Source organism: Pseudophryne corroboree, chromosome 8 (assembly GCF_028390025.1).
Source record: "Pseudophryne corroboree isolate aPseCor3 chromosome 8, aPseCor3.hap2, whole genome shotgun sequence".
Taxonomy (NCBI): domain Eukaryota; kingdom Metazoa; phylum Chordata; class Amphibia; order Anura; family Myobatrachidae; genus Pseudophryne; species Pseudophryne corroboree.
Genome location: NC_086451.1, coordinates 23007884 through 23021397, shown reverse-complemented (window position 1 = coordinate 23021397; position 13514 = coordinate 23007884). Strand labels below are relative to the sequence as shown.

The 13514-nt window shown below is 46.1% G+C and overlaps 1 protein-coding gene across 1 annotated transcript in view; it reads right to left on the bottom strand.

Moving 5' to 3' along the window:
- Positions 1–13514, bottom strand: part of LOC134948212 (discoidin domain-containing receptor 2-like) — a 241476-nt gene that overhangs the window by 122762 nt on the left and 105200 nt on the right. Inside the window, exon 2 of the mRNA XM_063936059.1 lies at positions 3614–3721. The gene's annotated coding sequence lies outside the window, so the exon portion shown is untranslated. The remainder of the gene's footprint in view (positions 1–3613; positions 3722–13514) is intronic.

Sequence of the window (13514 nt, the reverse complement as noted above, 5' to 3'; positions counted from 1 at the left end):
AACATTTTTGTTCTCCATATTTTAATAGGCACAACTAAAAGGCACCTCAGGTAAACAATGGAGATGGATGGATACTAGTATACAATTATGGACGGACTGCCGAGTGCCGACACAGAGGTAGCTACAGCCGTGAACTACCGTACTGTGTCTGCTGCTAATATAGACTGCTTGATAAAGAGATGTCGTAGTATGTATGTATGAAGAAGAAAGAAAAAAAAACCACGGTTAGGTGGTATACAATTATGGACGGACTGCCGAGTGCCGACACAGAGGTAGCCACAGCCGTGAACTACCGTACTGTACTGTGTCTGCTGCTAATATAGACTGGTTGATAAAGAGATGTAGTAGTATGTATGTATAAAGAAGAAAGAAAAAAAAAACCACGGGTAGGTGGTATACAATTATGGACGGACTGCCGAGTGCCGACACAGAGGTAGCCACAGCCGTGAACTACCGTACTGTACTGTGTCTGCTGCTAATATAGACTGGTTGATAAAGAGATGTCGTAGTATGTATGTATGAAGAAGAAAGAAAAAAAAACCACGGTTAGGTGGTATACAATTATGGACGGACTGCCGAGTGCCGACACAGAGGTAGCCACAGCCGTGAACTACCGTACTGTACTGTGTCTGCTGCTAATATAGACTGGTTGATAAAGAGATGTAGTAGTATGTATGTATAAAGAAGAAAGAAAAAAAAACCACGGGTAGGTGGTATACAATTATGGATGGACTGCCGAGTGCCGACACAGAGGTAGCTACAGCCGTGAACTACCGTACTGTGTCTGCTGCGACTGGATGATAAATAATGATATAAAAATATATATATATATATCACTACTGCAGCCGGACAGGTATATATATTATATAATGACGGACCTGCTGGACACTGTCTGTCAGCAGAATGAGTTTTTTATAGAATAAAAAAAAAAAACACCACACAAGTGAAGTCACACGACGAGTGTTTAACTTTTTCAGGCAATCACAATATAGTATACTACTAACTATACTGGTGGTCAGTGTGGTCAGGTCACTGGTCAGTCACACTGGCAGTGGCACTCCTGCAGCAAAAGTGTGCACTGTTTAATTTTAATATAATATGTACTCCTGGCTCCTGCTATAACCTATAACTGGCACTGCAGTGCTCCCCAGTCTCCCCCACAATTATAAGCTGTGTGAGCTGAGCACAGTCAGATATATAATATATACATAGATGATGCAGCACACTGGGCTGAGCAGTGCACACAGATATGGTATGTGACTGTCTTGTACTCCTGGCTCCTGCTATAACCTATAACTGGCACTGCAGTGCTCCCCAGTCTCCCCCACAATTATAAGCTGTGTGAGCTGAGCACAGTCAGATATATAATATATACATAGATGATGCAGGCATGCAGCACACTGGGCTGAGCAGTGCACACAGATATGGTATGTGACTGAGTCACTGTGTGTACCGTTTTTTTCAGGCAGAGAACGGATATATTAAATAAAACAACTGCACTGCTGGTGGTCACTGTGGTCAGTCACTAAACTCTGCACTCTCTTCTACAGTATCAGCCTCAGGTCAATCTCTCTCTCTCTCTCCTAATCTAAATGGAGAGGACGCCAGCCACGTCCTCTCCCTATCAATCTCAATGCACGTGTGAAAATGGCGGCGACGCGCGGCTCCTTATATAGAATCCGAGTCTCGCGAGAATCCGACAGCGTCATGATGACGTTCGGGCGCGCTCGGGTTAACCGAGCAAGGCGGGAAGATCCGAGTCGCTCGGACCCGTGAAAAAAAACATGAAGTTCGTGCGGGTTCGGATTCAGAGAAACCGAACCCGCTCATCTCTAGTTATAAGGTCATTGGTGAGATAACTGATTGGAAATTTTCTTACGGTGGACATCTTGGTACTCATGATGAGGAGGCAGTCTATCAATTTCTGCCATGATGACACATTTGGTGGTGGGATACTGAAGGAGATTTCCAAGCCTTTGTCTTCCAATCAGTGGTGGGAATCTGAGTAATAAGCCAAGGATTGCCAACTAGAACCTGGAAACTGTGTGGGAAGAGATCAGATGAAAAGAGATTCTTCTGTCTCAAAAGTGATGGGGCTGCAACTAAGAGGGGCCATAACTGAGAGGTGAACCGCCAGCAGCTTCCAACATAGTAGGTGATGCTGTGGACCTGGTCAGGATGTGGTTGTAACTTGCATACTTTAAATGTATACAATTATTACCACCAGAGAAGGGTGGGGATGAATCACGGCCATCTTATCTTTATGTTGCTACAATGTGGAGTGGAGGTTGTGTGATACGATGAAGTACATTGATTGATGATACATTTATTGCGCAAGTCTCTTGATGAGTTTATCTTCTGAGACCTGAGGTTTAGCATTGTGCTGTTGACATTGTCAGGACAGAGCTTCAGAGCATTGTCTTTGTCTGTCTCCAGAAATGACTCCCTCAATGAGATCATCCAGAAATGATGTTGTGGGTTCTTGCCCCATGTGCAACCCCATACATACACCTTAATCCAGTTCTGGCTGTCTTGTACAAAAAAAGTGGGTGCCCAGGCCATAGCCCCATCTGTGAACATCAGAACCATCCAACACACTTTATCTCAGAGGAGAAACAGGAAGAGTATAGTGGGAACCACACTAGTTCAGGAACCCCATTAGTTGCTGCTGAAGTATGGATACAGTGATAAGTAGGAGTAACAGGAGGGTCAGGATAGACATACAATTCTTGTATTTTCTGCTGTATATCTATGTTTTCATATGTTCAACTGCAGACATAGCTGGTCAGATCCTGAACCTGATATTGGAGAACTTTTATAACCTGAAGAGTCCAGGTTTTGCCTCAAAGGAATAACCGACAAAGTCAGAACAGAAGCTGCAATTGTGGTCTCCAAGGTCCTGATTATTCTGTGGAGGATCTGGTACCAGATAAGTTGGTGCCAGAGGGGAAGGAACCAGAAACAAGCAATGGTCAGTGCAGGCAGAAGTGGAGCACAGGCAAACAAGCCAAAATGATGGCAAAGGAATGTGAGCAGAAACGTGATCAAGGTTTGGCCGGCCCAGTACACAGGTAATGATAGTAGTAATTCACAGGTACAAACCACAGCAATCTGGTGGTGAGGGAAATAAGACAGTGCTGGGTCAAACTGCCCAGTGATGCCACTGACTGGCCACTTAGTAGGTTCTCTTCTCTATCTTTCTCGTGTTACCATCTCAAATATTCTTCCTCTTTGCCTGAGACTTCAACTAACCAACTACAACCAGCTCCCATGTCCTCTGACTGGCCACTTGGTAAGGTGTCACTCTCTCGTTTCCTCTTTTTACAGTATCTCTCTCTTTCATAACCAACTACAACATGTCCTCTAGCTGGTCATTACTTTAATGTCCTTCTTATCCGAGGTGGGCATTATAAGCTCTCTTTTCAATTTTGACAACCGAGGATGGCACACACAAATATAATAACAGGCTCTCAGGTAGAATACGGCAAAATTGCCAAACACAGTATGTCTTCTCTTAGCTGTATATCTCGATATCTTCTGTCCTCTAACCTGGCAGTGCCATCTATTCAGATTTTGAACCAGGTGTTGCCAGCAGCCTGAACATCATACATACCTTTTTCTCTTGTTAGTTCCTCATCTTCATAATAAAGATCACTTCGCTGGGATAGATCTGATGGGAAACCGTAACGTTTGCCAACCAATACTTTGATCTGGGGACTTCCTAAAAAAAAAAAAAAAAAAAAAAAAAAAAAAAAAAAGAGAACAACATTAGATAACAGTATATATATATATATATATATATATATATATGATAAAACGACTTAACATCACAATATTACATCAGCTCAGATGTCAAACTTCCTTCCAAAAGTATTAGAATAGGCGATATATGATAAGTATGTGATTATGATAGGGAGAAAGAGGTATATTTCCCAGTGGACTCCATGATAGTAATCCCACTGTAGGACATGGTAGATACTAGATCCCCCTTCGAGTCTCCTTTCACAAAAAATACCTGATAACTAAGAAGAGCATGCGGTCAGCTCTACTACAACTACAACAAACAGTTCTATATTTCCACAATAATCACACTACAAGTGCAGACGGCGTAGTGGTTAGTATTACTGCATCACAGTACTGAGGTCATACAGTAAGTTCAGTTCTCGATTGTAGAGCATTATGGAATTATGGAAGCCCTAGAGTATCTGGGGAATATTTGCTGAAAATCTATGTAAAATCGACCAACATCAACCTGGAAAAATACCATATTTACCAAAAATCTATTTTTTGGTCGAATTTTACCTAGTAAATCGCCAATATGCAAAATCAGTGGCAAACGCAGGATTTCTAGAGGGAGGTTTCCAAATGCAATCTGCAATATCCCACTCATCGGAATATGGAATACAGTATAGGTGATCTATAGTATAGGCTGTATCAAACATATTTCAATATAAATAAGATAAGTGGTCTGGAAAAGGTTAAACATACTATAATAAATAAATGCACAAACATAATAGAACCAGTACTGCACTTTCTAAGCACACATTCTCCCACATCATAGTAAGGCTCCTGTCTCTTTTTCTTGGTAGCTGCTCTCTGGTCCAGTGCACTGAATGAGGGCTCAAAACCCACACACACAGTAAACATAGTTGAAGAAGCTGCTACGACTGGGCATGTACAGCAGCTCTACTCTGTCCCTTAAACTACATGATGTGGTGGCAGCTCTAGTAATCGTTTTATATACTATTTCTATTATTGTCATACTTTGAGCCACTTGCCAAGAGGAGGGGGGGTTTCCAGGCAACCGGAACCCCCTTCCCCCTGCGTTTGTCTATGAAAATCGACCAAATATCGGTGGAAAACACAAAATCGACCTTTAGTAAATATACCCCTCACAATTTTATTTCAGGGCACCCCTAGGCCAAAAGTTTGTTATTGAGAAATTCAGGGAAAAAAAATAAATTCAAACCAAAGTAATGTTCAGTTGTGTTGTGAGGGACAGGATTCACTTCTGTTTGTCCACCTATTGTCTGATCGGAAGCCACCAGCACTGTTTTTTTCCTATTACATTGACCATAAATAATTTGAATTTGTCTTGGACCAGTAACCCGGGGCACCCCTGCAAGTGTCCTGACTCCTGAGGCACCTCAGGGTGACACAGCACACAGTTGGGGAACCACTGACCTAGCGCCTAATTCAGACCCGATCGCTGCTGTGCGTTTTCGCACAGGAGCGATCGGGTCTGACTGTGCATGCGAGGGCGCCACAGTGCGCCGGCGCATGCCAGACAGCCAACAGCTGTCTTTAGCTAGTGATTGCCTCTGCCTGATTGACAGGCAGAGGCGGTTGCTGGGTGGGACGGCGGCGTTAAGCCGCCGTTTAGGGGGCGCGGTCCGGCCAATGCAGGCGTGGCCGGACCGTGCCGGGGGTGACGAGTAGCTCCCGGCCAGCACGCAGGAGCAGTGCTGGTAGGGAGCTACTCCTGAAGTGCAAAAGCATCGCCACTGTGCGATGCTTTTGTACTTCTGCGACGGGGCAGGGACTGACATGCGGGGCGGACTAGCCTTGTGCTGGGCGTCCCCCTCATGTCAGTGTGCTTTAGCACAGCTACGAGCAACTGTGAATTACCCCCCTAGATCCGGATTCTACTATATGTCTAACATCTGAAGCCACCAAAATTAAGGTCAGCTTTCCCAATTGTTTATACAAAAAAAGCACGGTTGTGGTATGTAAGGTCGATGGTAACTAGGCCGACAATGTTTAGGTTGACCACTATTGGTCGACAGTAAGTAGGTCGACAGGGTCTTTAGGTCGACTTGTTATAGGTCGACAAGTCAATAGGTCGACATGAGTTTATGTTTTTTTTGTGTTGTTTTCTCCGTACAGTGACCGGGAACCTCAATTAGTGCACCGTGTCCCCTTGCACAGCTCGTAGTCCGCGTGGATCGTTAAGTATGAAAAAGCCATCTTTCTGAAGACATCAATAAAGATGGAGCTGCCAGCACCTTAGTTTGCTCTGGGTGGAGAGTGTGTGGCACAGGGGACCCACCTTGGCTCATGGGCCTGTATACACTCAACCAATTATATATACGCCAGTGCATATAAGGTTATACCCAATCCATACCGTACAGCGATACAGTTAAGTCTATACTGTATTTCCCAGTTAGGGGTCTATTCATGAAGCAGTGAAAAGTGTGGAGAAGTGAGCCAGTGGAAAAGTTGCCCATGGAAACCAATCAGCTGCTACGTATAATTGCATAGAATGCACTTTATAAATGTTACCTCAACACTGATTGGTTGCCATAAGCAACTTCTCCACTGGCTCACTTATCCACACTTTTCACTGCTTCATGAATAGACCCCCAATTCATATACTATATTTGTTCTATGGGGTCTATTTACTAAGCCTTGGAGAGAGATAAAGTACAGTACCAACCAACTTCTGTCATTTTTTAAACACAGCCTAAGCTAGGAGCTGATTGGCTGGCACTTTATCTCTCTCCATATATCTTCGGCTTCTCGGCTTCATTCCCCTTTTCTTCACTCAGATATTACACTGCGGCATCTTACAGAACACTGCTGTGCGTCCGCTCTTCTGTCTCTCACAGTCCATAGATTCCAGGGGCAGAGGCCGCTGAGTGTGACATGATGCAATCAGGAGGATTTTACAGGTCATAACATAACTTAGACGCGGGAGCGTCCTCCATTTTAGCTGTTTTCTCCTACACCCGCAGATGTCACATAAACCAGAACTGTGAGTATTCCTTACATATTATGCAGCTGGCACTCATTAGCAAGCAGATGTTGAAATACTGAGGTATTATGAAATGTTTGTACTTGCACAACAATCTGTCACACAAAAGCTGTCACTCTGGTTATTTTTTTGTTGTTGTTAAGATATTGTGCTGTTGTTTTTATTTTTAAAGATAGGATTTATGAGTCAAAACATGGCCGCTGGCAGTAAAAGCTGTGACACTCCCTGCGTTGGAGTCGCCACTCCCACGTTACCTCCCACAAATGCTCCCTGACTGACTGAATGTATTAGAAGGCGCCATTTCCTTCAGGTGGGTCTCCGTGGATAAGGCGGGAAGGTGGGCCAGCCACTTCGTCACACCAGCACGAAACCTGACAGAGTTTTCTTTATTTTGGTAACAACTGTCCCACAGAGCTCAGTCCTACCAATCCCACAAGGGTGTGGATCATTGGGTCAACAGTAACTAGGTCGACCACTATTGGTCGACAGTGACTAGGTCGACACCTGAAATAGGTTGACATGGAAAAAGGTCGACGTGAGTTTTTTCGAGGTTTTTTTTATGTTGTTATCTTCGTAAAGTGACGAGAACCAAAATTTGTACACTGTATCCCCTCGCACGACTCGCCATGCTTCGCACAGGTTACTATTCCCAATCGTAGTCCACGTGGCTGATAAACCAAGCAAAAGTTGGAAAAAATGTGAAACCCCTAAAAAAACACGTGTTGCCCATTGCCATGTCGACATTTTCGAACCTGTTGACCTTTTGACACTGTCGACCTTTTTCATCCCACAAAATAAGGAGTATTTGCTATTTATCACTCTCCAAGCATTGATAAATCTGGGCCTATATTCATTATAATAAGATTTTACTTACCGATAAATCTATTTCTCGTAGTCCGTAGTGGATGCTGGGGACTCCGTCAGGACCATGGGGATTAGCGGCTCCGCAGGAGACAGGGCACAAAAATAAAGCTTTAGGATCAGGTGGTGTGCACTGGCTCCTCCCCCTATGATCCTCCTCCAAGCCTCAGTTAGGATACTGTGCCCGGACGAGCGTACACAATAAGGAAGGATTTTGAATCCCGGGTAAGACTCATACCAGCCACACCAATCACACCGTACAACTTGTGATCTGAACCCAGTTAACAGTATGACAACGTAGGAGCCTCTGAACAGACGGCTCACAACAATAACAACCCGATTTCTTTGTAACAATAACTATGTACAAGTATTGCAGACAATCCGCACTTGGGATGGGCGCCCAGCATCCACTACGGACTACGAGAAATAGATTTATCGGTAAGTAAAATCTTATTTTCTCTAACGTCCTAGTGGATGCTGGGGACTCAGTCAGGACCATGGGGATTATACCAAAGCTCCCAAACGGGCGGGAGAGTGCGGATGACTCTCCAGCACCGAGTGAGAGAACTCCAGGTCCTCCTCAGCCAGGGTGTGCCCCTGACCAAGTAGCAGCTCGGCAAAGTTGTAAAGCCGAGACCCCTCGGGCAGCCGCCCAAGATGAGCCCACCTTCCTTGTGGAATGGGCATTTACATATTTTGGCTGTGGCAGGCCTGCCACAGAATGTGCAAGCTGAATTGTACTACACATCCAACTAGAAATCGTCTGCTTAGAAGCAAGAGCACCCAGTTTGTTGGGTGCATACAGGATAACAGCAAGTCAGTTTTCCTGACTCCAGCCGTCCTGGAAACCTATATTTTCAGGGCCCTGACAACATCTAGCAACTTGGAGTCCTCCAAGTCCCTAGTAGCCGCAGGTACCACAATAAGCTGGTTCAGGTGAAACGCTGACACCACCTTATGGAGAAACTGGGGACGAGTCCGCAGCTCTGCCCTGTCCGAATGGACAATCAGATATGGGCTTTTGTGAGACAAAGCCGCCAATTCTGACACTCGCCTGGCCGAGGCCAGGGCCAACATCATGGTCACTTTCCATGTTAAATATTTCAAATCCACAGATTTGAGCGGTTTAAACCAATGTGATTTGAGGAATCCCAGAACTACGTTGAGATCCCACAGTGCCACTGGAGGCACAAAAGGGGGTTGTATATGCAGTACTCCCTTGACAAACTTCTGGACTTCAGGAACTGAAGCCAATTCTTTCTGGAAGAAAATCGACAGGGCCGAAATTTGAACCTTAATGGACCCCAATTTGAGGCCCATAGACACTCCTGTTTGCAGGAAATGCAGGAATCGACCGAGTTGAAATTTCTTCGTGGGGCCTTCCTGGCCTCACACCACGCAACATATTTTTGCCACATGTGGTGATAATGTTGTGCGGTCACCTCCTTCCTGGCTTTGACCAGGGTAGGAATGACCTCTTCCGGAATGCCTTTTTCCCTTAGGATCCGGCGTTCAACCGCCATGCCGTCAAACGCAGCCGCGGTAAGTCTTGGAACAGACATGGTACTTGCTGAAGCAAGTCCCTTCTTAGCGGCAGAGGCCATGAGTCCTCTGTGAGCATCTCTTGAAGTTCCGGGTACCAAGTCCTTCTTGGCCAATCCGGAGCCACGAGTATAGTTCTTACTCCTCTACGTCTTATAATTCTCAGTACCTTAGGTATGAGAAGCAGAGGAGGGAACACATACACCGACTGGTACACCCACGGTGTTACCAGAACGTCCACAGCTATTGCCTGAGGGTCTCTTGACCTGGCGCAATACCTGTCCAGTTTTTTGTTCAGGCGGGACGCCATCATGTCCACCTTTGGTCTTTCCCAACGGTTCACAATCATGTGGAAGACTTCCCGATGAAGTCCCCACTCTCCCGGGTGGAGGTCGTGCTGAGGAAGTCTGCTTCCCAGTTGTCCACTCCCGGAATGAACACTGCTGACAGTGCTAACACATGATTTTCCGCCCAGCGAAGAATCCTTGCAGTTTCTGCCATTGCCCTCCTGCTTCTTGTGCCGCCCAGTCTGTTTACGTGGGCGACTGCCGTGATGTTGTCCCACTGGATCAATACCGGCTGACCTTGAAGCAGAGGTCTTGCTAAACTTAGAGCATTGTAAATTGCTCTTAGCTCCAGTATATTTATGTGGAGAGAAGTCTCCAGACTTGATCACACTCCCTGGAAATTTTTTCCTTGTGTGACTGCTCCCCAGCCGTTCAGGCTGGCATCCGTGGTCACCAGGACCCAGTCCTGAATGCCGAATCTGTGGCCCTTTAGTAGATGAGCACTCTGCAGCCACCACAGAAGAGACACCCTTGTCCTTGGAGATAGGGTTATCCGCTGATGCATCTGAAGATGCGATCCGGACCATTTTTCCAGCAGATCCCACTGAAAAGTTCTTGCGTGAAATCTGCCGAATGGAATCGCTTCGTAAGAAGCCACCATTTTTCCCAGGACCCTTGTGCAATGATGCACTGACACTTTTCCTGGTTTTAGGAGGTTCCTGACTAGCTCGGATAACTCCCTGGCTTTCTCCTCCGGGAGAAACACCTTTTTCTGGACTGTGTCCAGAATCATCCCTAGGAACAGCAGACGTGTCGTCGGAGACAGCTGCGATTTTGGAATATTTAGAATCCACCCGTGCTGTCGTAGAACTACTTGAGATAGTGCTACTCCGACCTCCAACTGTTCTCTGGACCTTGCCCTTATCAGGAGATCGTCCAAGTAAGGGATAATTAAGACGCCTTTTCTTTGAAGAAGAATCATCATTTCGGCCATTACCTAGGTAAAGACCCGGGGTGCCGTGGACAATCCAAACGGCAGCGTCTGAAACTGATAGTGACAGTTTTGTACCACGAACCTGAGGTACCCTTGTGAGAAGGGCAAATTGGGACATGGAGGTAAGCATCCTTGATGTCCAGGGACACCATATAGTCCCCTTCCTGGTTCGCTATCACTGCTCTGAGTGACTCCATCTTGATTTGAACCTTTGTATGTAAGCGTTCAAATATTTCAGATTTAGAATAGGTCTCACCGAGCCGTCTGGCTTCAGTACCACAATATAGTGTGGAATAGTACCCCTTTCCTTGTTGTAGGAGGGGTACTTTGATTATCACCTGCTGGGAATACAGCTTGTGAATTGTTTCCAATACTGCCTCCCTGTCGGAGGGAGACGTTGGTAAAACAGACTTCAGGAACCTGCGAGGGGGAGACGTCTCGAACTTCCAATCTGTACCCCTGGGATACTACTTGTAGGATCCAGGGGTCCACTTGCGAGTGAGCCCACTGCGCACTGAAACTCTTGAGACGACCCCCCACCGCAGCTGTTTGTACGGCCCCAGCGTCATGCTGAGGACTTGGCAAAAGCGGTGGAGGGCTTCTGTTCCTGGGAATGGGCTGCCTGCTGCAGTCTTCTTCCCTTTCCTCTATCCCTGGGCAGATATGACTGGCCTTTTGCCTGCTTGCCCTTATGGGGACGAAAGGACTGAGGCTGAAAAGACGGTGTCTTTTTCTGCTGAGATGTGACTTGGGGTAAAAAAGGTGGATTTTCCAGGTGTTGCCGTGGCCACCAGGTCCGATGGACCGACCCCAAATAACTCCTCCCCTTTATACGGCAATACTTCCATGTGCCGTTTGGAATCTGCATCACCTGACCACTGTCGTGTCCATAAACATCTTCTGGCAGATATGGACATCGCACTTACTCTTGATGCCAGAGTGCAAATATCCCTCTGTGCATCTCGCATATATAGAAATGCATCCTTTAAATGCTCTATAGTCAATAAAATACTGTCCCTGTCAAGGGTATCAATATTTTCAGTCAGGGAATCCGACCAAGCCACCCCAGCGCTGCACATCCAGGCTGAGGCGATCGCTGGTCGCAGTATAACACCAGTATGTGTGTATATACTTTTTAGGATATTTTCCAGCCTCCTATCAGCTGGCTCCTTGAGGGCGGCCGTATCTGGAGACGGTAACGCCACTTGTTTTGATAAGCGTGTGAGCGCCTTATCCACCCTAAGGGGTGTTTCCCAACGCGCCCTAACTTCTGCCGGGAAAGGGTATAACGCCAATAATTTTCTATCGGGGAAAACCCACGCATCATCACACACTTCATTTAATTTATCTGATTCAGGAAAAACTACAGGTAGTTTTTTCACACCCCACATAATACCCTCTTTTGTGGTACTTGTAGTATCAGAAATATGTAACACCTCCTTCATTGCCCTTAACATGTAACGTGTGGCCCAAATGGAAAATACGTTTGTTTCTTCACCGTCGACACTGGAGTCAGTGTCCGTGTCTGTGTCGACCGACTGAGGTAAAATAAGAATTTACTTACCGATAATTCTATTTCTCGTAGTCCGTAGTGGATGCTGGGAACTCCGTAAGGACCATGGGGAATAGCGGCTCCGCAGGAGACTGGGCACATCTAAAGAAAGCTTTAGGATCACCTGGTGTGCACTGGCTCCTCCCCCTATGACCCTCCTCCAAGCCTCAGTTAGGATACTGTGCCCGGACGAGCGTACACAATAAGGAAGGATTTTGAATCCCGGGTAAGACTCATACCAGCCACACCAATCACACTGTACAACTTGTGATCTGAACCCAGTTAACAGCATGATAATAGAGGAGCCTCTAGAAAAGATGGCTCACTACAACAATAACCCGAATTTTTTTTTGGTAACAATAATTATGTACCAGTATTGCAGACAATCCGCACTTGGGATGGGCGCCCAGCATCCACTACGGACTACGAGAAATAGAATTATCGGTAAGTAAATTCTTATTTTCTCTGACGTCCTAGTGGATGCTGGGAACTCCGTAAGGACCATGGGGATTATACCAAAGCTCCCAAACGGGCGGGAGAGTGCGGATGACTCTGCAGCACCGAATGAGAGAACTCCAGGTCCTCCTCAGCCAAGATATCAAATTTGTAGAATTTTACAAACGTATTTGCTCCTGACCAAGTAACTGCTCGGCAAAGTTGTAAAGCCGAGACCCCTCGGGCAGCTGCCCAAGATGAGCCCACCTTCCTTGTGGAGTGGGCATTTTAAGATTTTTGGCTGTGGCAGGCCTGCCACAGAATGTGCAAGCTGAATTGTACTACAAATCCAACGAGCAATCGTCTGCTTAGAAGCAGGAGCACCCAGTTTGTTGGGTGCATACAGGATAAACAGCGAGTCAGATTTTCTGACTCCAGCCGTCCTGGAAACATGTATTTTCAGGGTCCTGACCACGTCAAGCAACTTGGAATCCTCCAAGTCCTTAGTAGCCGCAGGTACCACAATAGGTTGGTTCATGTGAAATGCAGAAACCACCTTAGGTAGAAAATTTGAGGACGAGTCCTCAATTCTGCCCTTTCAGAATGAAATATTAAGTAAGGGCTTTTTTATGATAAAGCCGCCAATTCTGACACCCGCCTGGCTGAAACCAGGGCTAACTCGTCACTTCCATGTGAGATATTTTAAGTCCACAGTGGTGAGTGCGGTTCAAACCAATGTGACTTTAGGAAACTCAACACAACATTGAGATCCCCAAGGTGCCACTGGAGGCACAAAAGGAGACTGTATATGCAGTACCCCTTTTACAAATGTCTGAACTTCAGGCACTGAAGCCAGTTCTTTTTGGAAGAATATCGACAGGGCCGAAATTTGAACCTTTATGGGCCTAAAATTAGGGTCCATTGACAGTCCTGTTTGCAGGAAATGGAGGAAACGACCCAGTTGAAATTCCTCTGTAGGGGCCTTCTTGGCCTCACCCCACGCAACATATTTTCGCCAAATGCGGTGATAATGTTTTGCGGTTACGTCTTTCCTGGCCTTGACCAGGGTAGGGATCTTCAGGATCCGGC